Genomic DNA, 6,079 nt, shown 5'->3' with positions numbered 1-6,079 from the left:
ACCCACTTTGTGCCTCTGGGAGGCGTGACATAAAACCACCTCTGTTGCCATACATCGGATACTTCTGGGAAAGAACCCTCTGGCCATGGGGCATCGGCGTTTCTGCTTATTACGGCACCTTCGCACTCCACATGTCGCCCCTCGATCATCTTCGGCGTCACATTAAAGGTCTTGAGCCATAAGTTAAAGTGTGGGGTGACGTGGAGAAAAGCCTCGCACACGATAATGAACGACGAGATATGGAGGATAGCGTCTGGAGCCATATCATGAAAATCCAACCCATAATATAACATGAGGCCCCTCACAAAGGGATTTAGGGTGAATCCCAGGCCACAGAGGAAGTGCGGGACAAAAACGACGCACTCATTAGGCTCCGGTGCAGGAAGCCTGTGTTGGATGTCGGCGGTCAGGTATCCGACCTCCCTAAGCTTCGCAATGTCGTCCTCTTGAATCGAGGAGTCCACCCACTGGCCTTGATGGACGGATCCAGACATGTTGGAGGATCTGGGGTGTTGAAGCTTGGGTTTCGGGTGTTAGAACTCGAGGTGCAAGAAGGCGCGAGGAAGGTGGAAAAGAGGCATAGGCCTCGACCCCTTTTATAAAGGGGATAAATATCAAGAGTCCTTGGTGTGGCCGTTTGAGGCTTATCTAAAAACACGCGGGGTAATACCAACGGCCGTCGTGGCGTCATGCACGCCCATATTAATGGAAAACCCCGTAATAAGAGGAACACGATCTCTGCCTCGACGGGACGTGCCAATAGAACCGCCTCCTAACACGAGTTGAGGTGGGGTAAGAAACGCCGGTCCGCGTTGGACCAGGCCACGATGCAAGGGCACGACGCCCAAAGATTGCCAGCGGATCGGGTTTGTACTATGTGAAGATCGTCTTACAGATCTGGACACGGTCTACGTGTTCGCTAACCACTTTGGAGTATTCGGGGAAGGAACCGCCTTGCAATGCCGAAGACAATACTGCATGCCGGACTCATCGTCATTGAAGCCTGGTTCAGGGGCTAATGAGGGAGTCCTGGATTAGGGGGTGTCCGGACAGCCGGACTGTGTACAACGTCCGGACTATTGAAGCGTGAAGATACAAGACTCAAGACTTCGGCCCGTGTCCGGATGGGACTCTCCTTTGCGTGGAAGGCAAGCTTGGCGATCCGGATATTGTGTTTCCTTTCTTGTAACAGACCCCATGTAAACCCTAGCCCTCTCCGGTGTCTATATAAACCGGAGAGGTTGGTCCTTAGAAGGCCAATCACAATTACAATCATACCATCATAGGCTAGCTCTTAGGGTTTAGCCTCTATGATCTCGTGGTAGATCTACTCTTGTACTACCTATATCATCAATATTAATCAAGCAGGAAGTTGGGTTTTATCTCCATCGAGAGGGCCCGAACCTGGGTAAACATCTGTGTCCCTTGCTTCCTGTTACCATCAGCCTTGACGCACTGATCGGGACCCCCTACCCGAGATCCGCCGGTTTTGACACTGACAGCGACCGCGGCCCGGCACTCAAAGCGAGCTCGTCGCGCGTCAACCATGGAAGCGTCGAAGTAGCGGTGGATGGATCGATGGAAGAGAAGATCCGACGCACCCCTACCTGGCGGGCCAAATGTCGGATTTCGGGTTCCGCAAACCCTTGAGAGGTTCGAACTCAAGGGTGCGTGCGGAGATCTCAACCTACCCAGCCTTCCTACTCGCTAATCTCACAGCCTATGGCATCGAGCTCGAAGGGAAAGGAAGACACAACAGTTTACCTAGGTTTGGGCCACCTTGCGGTGTAACACCCTACTCCTGCTTTGTGGTGGATTTGCCTCGAGGGGCTGAGGAAGAACTAGTACAGTGGGGAACAACCTCAAGAGGTGTGTTCTTGAGCTCAAGTGAGATCGTGAGGGTGGGAATGGATCCCATCCCCGTGTTGGTGGTGGCTAGGTCCTATTTATAGTGGCTTTGGTCCTCTTCCCAAATGAAGGCGGGAAGGGATCCCATAACGGCCAAATTTGAAGGGGGACAACAAGTACGTCCTCTCCTGCCTAAAGTGGTCTTCCCCTACAAAAGCCGCTGGTCATGATGCTGCGGTAGGCTCGGTGGTGACCTCCGTCCTGCCGTCCTGGCGGTCTTGGTCTTGTTGCACCAGAATGGAAACCTTTGGTTGATTCCTTGGGACTCTGCGTCTTCTGCTTGCCTCCTTTTCACCAAAGAGGAAACTGGTACTCTACACCCGCTGGCGCCCGCCTGGCCATGGTCGTCATGGCACACGTCAGCCGAACATCACGAGGTGTGCCTTGCATAGAAATCTCCTCTCCTCGGGAGCCAGCCTAAGGGGGGTGATCCCCTTGGAGGTCTTGGTGTTGTCCACCTCACGAGGCTTGGCCCCTCGCGAGGGTCTTGCATTGTTGATGCCGAAGCTGGGCCATACCAGGCCGTCGATGGAGCTGCGCCATGGGCCACAGGCAGGCAAATCTGGGTACCCCCATATCCAGAACGCCGACAGAAATCATCACCGGTGGCCATCTTCATCATCCCGGCGGCCACCATGACGAGGAGGGAGTAGTCCATCCTCGGGGCTGAGGGTTTGTACCAATAGCTATGTGTTTAATAGCTCTCTCTTGTGTTCTTGATGGCACGATCTTGATGTATCGTGGGCTTTGTTAGTATAGTTGGATCATATGGTGTTTCTCCCTCTCTATCTTGTTGTGACAAATTGAGTTTTCCCTTTGAGATTTTGTTTTACCGCATTGAATATTTTTATGGATGTGAGAGCACTTGATATCTGTCTTGCATATCAATACCCATGGTGACAATGGGGCATTATATTGATTCACTTGATATATGTTTTGGCACTCAACTCGCGGATTCCCGAGGTGACATTGGGGTAATCTATGCATTGGGGTTGATGCACGTTTTCGTCCTTGTTTCTCCGGTAGAAATCTTGGGGCACTCTTTGAGGTTATTTGTGTTCGATCGAGTATTACGAATCTAAAATTGTTTGATGCATATCGTATAACTAACTCATGGATACTTGTGGTGACATTGGAGTATCTAGGTGACATTAGAGTTGCACTACTAGGAAAAATACTACCAGTAGCACGGGTTTTTTGCATACCAGTAGCATGGGTTCCCGCGCTACTGCTACGGCGCTACAGCTAATTTTTAGCAGTAGCGCGTTTTTTACCCCGCGCTACGGCTAAAAAGTTAGTAGTAGCGCGTGTGCACCCGCGCTACTAACAACCTAAAACCCACGCTACTACTAACCTAACTACTAGTAGCCCTCAATTTTGACCCATGCTACTACTAACAATTTAGGAATTAAAAAAATAAAAATTAGATGTAGTATTCATGAATGGTAATACGTCCAGTGCAAACCAAACCAACATCACATAACCATTGCAAGATCCATTTAACATCAGACACAACATCACAGAACCATCTCAAGATCCATTTAACATCAGACACACACAACCATCATCGTAAGGTGGGTACCTTCCCTAGTGGTCTACCAGCAAACTAAATAGACCACTTCTCTAGATGTATCTACAAGGATCGGAGGTCAGATGCCGGTGGACACGAATCCTCCCTCCCTCGGACGATGGCGTCGAGGTCCTCCACCTCGGTGACCTCCGGCGTCGAAATCACCCGGACGATCATCTGTGCGATGTGGCCACCGGGCTTCACGGCACAATAGCATAGCACCACTGGGTTGTGCTAGTCAGCGTCAATCACCTCTGCGCCCAAATCGGGAAAGTGAAAACTTGTTAGTACACAAATTGCATCAAGTCAACGAAATAGTACTATTAACAAATTCGAACTAAAGCCACGACACTTATTTTGGGACGTAGGAAGTATGTCCTAGCACTTCTTTTTTAACCGGAAAAGATCTACTGATACTCTGAAGTTCCTCAGAAGAAACTAAATGACGTACCTCAGCTTCTTCCTGGGTGATACCCTCTTTCCATTGATGATCCATCAACCCATACAGGTAACTGGAACCAGATCCTGAAAAAGGACAGCAATAACATAGAAGTGTGAGAATCTACACCTGGTATAGCATACACTAAAGCTGGATTAGCACAACTGTATGTTCGGTGTTTCTCAGCACTAAGTGCAGCCAGATTGCATTAAACCAGGATAAGAAGTGTGATTGTAACCCAGTGTGTTTTACAAACCACAAGCAAGTAAGTGAGTACAAGCCTGCCAGACTGCACCAGGTTTGTTGCAAACAAGTGCCAGAAGCTACTCAAGGATGTAAATTCAAGTATAGGCAAGGAATGCTCCACTTCTATTGGGGAAAACTTACCTCCAATTGTGAATGGCTGCCTCAAGATCGTTCCACCAAGAGGGACCGAGTAAATTTGGCCCCCCTCATATTTATCCCATCCACCGACTATCATCCAGCTTGCAACATGCTCTGGGCGTTGATAACAAATATGAGAAATGACATGATGTGTCTAAAGAAGGCGAACAAACATTAAGGGCCATCAACATTCTTGTGATGACAAGACATACCTTGTTCTGATAGGCCAGCAACCTAACTAAGTTGGATGCTACTTTCACGATAGCTGGTTGCCCAAGCTGAATTCTGTACAAGGAGGACAAATCTAACATCAGCTAACTTGCAAATCAAACATTTAACTAACTGCAATCATATTGACAACTGAAATTTAAGTTCTATTTAATTTATTTGGGGCCATCCTACTCTGATTTATGAGCAAAAAATTGTATTTTGCACCTTTTTGGGGCCAGGATCGAGAAGTGGAAGTCATAAAAAAGAGAGTACTTGCGTGTGTTCGTGGAGAAAATAGCGCACATAATCTAAAATAATTTGTCTATCAGCAGCCTGCAAGATAACATGCTACATGTGAGACATATGAACAGAGAATGGGATATCTGACTACCAAAAATTAACACAGACGATGAAAACTAATGATGGTGTGATAACTCAAGAGTTCCACTCTTCCACAAGACAAGCAATGTTGGAAGCAACAAACAAATTGCGGCATGAGAAAACAAAACACAAACTCTTGTCTTGCTAGCTTTTGTTATTTTGTTTATTATCAACACCAGCAACCAAACATACCCTACTCATTGATTTAGGGAATAATCATTAAGAAGTAAAAGTAAGATTAAGTCATGAAATAGACTAACTGAATGATGCATCCTCAAACAACTGAATATCACAATAAAATGTGATAAACAACATGAGAATGTGCCCAATCTTCTGTAGAAATATAAAACACTTACAGATCCAGAGCGGCAGACGTAGACATTATCTGTGAGCTGACTGATCTTTTCTGAAGCACGATTTGCCACATACATTCCTGCAAATTAAGATCAGGCAACAACACATATTACGTTAAGCAAATAAACCTAGAGAGCAAAAAAAAAATCAATGTTGGCTTCCTTAAATTCGAGTGTAATCATTAAGGCTTTGTCAGGCATGTTGTCCAGTAGATCAGTAAGAACATACAGTACTAAGCAATTGACAATGATACAAGGTTCAAAATGGACAAAACACAGCACAGAACTCCCACAAGCAAAAGGAAGCACATACTCTAATTCTCACTGCCCCAATGATAACTATTCTGGTAAACCCAGATCTGTTTGCCTCTAATTCCATGGCAAGAGAACAAGGTTTGTCCATGAAATTTGGAATTTCGCATATAAGTAGCAGTACTTGGAGCTCTGTTTGCTGAACTACACATGGTGGTAAGCTAAAGGGCGCATCTCCCCTTTATCAAATTATTAATAATTGGACTACTCCCGTCGACTGCAGACAAATGGAGACGATTTTCCCTAACTTCACAACTAGATTATACCAGGGAAAAAATACTGAATTAGGAGAGGCGTCACACAAAGCATGGCGACAGCAGCAACAGCAGCTGAAACATGGTACACGGGGGAGGTTGCATGGTGGCGACCCCGTGAATCCTCGTCTCCCTGCGGCAGCGGTGGCAGTGGTTGCGGAGAAGGAGCACGGCGTCCAGAGAAGAAGTAGACAGGGTGAGCTCGATGGTGGCTGCCCCGTCAATCACCTCCTCCCTGCGGCGACGGTGGTTGTGGGGAAGGAGCCGA

General features: G+C 47.3%; 1 pseudogene; it reads right to left on the bottom strand.

Annotated features, from left to right (window-relative positions):
- Positions 1-3,541: 3,541 nt before the first annotated feature.
- Positions 3,542-5,323, bottom strand: LOC119360903 (annotated as a pseudogene).
- Positions 5,324-6,079: the final 756 nt, after the last annotated feature.

The sequence above is a fragment of the Triticum dicoccoides genome, chromosome 2B (genome assembly GCF_002162155.2).
Source record: "Triticum dicoccoides isolate Atlit2015 ecotype Zavitan chromosome 2B, WEW_v2.0, whole genome shotgun sequence".
NCBI classification, from domain to species: Eukaryota; Viridiplantae; Streptophyta; class Magnoliopsida; order Poales; family Poaceae; genus Triticum; species Triticum dicoccoides.
The sequence above is the reverse complement of the archived record's forward strand: the minus strand, read 5'-3'. Positions and strand labels throughout refer to the sequence as shown.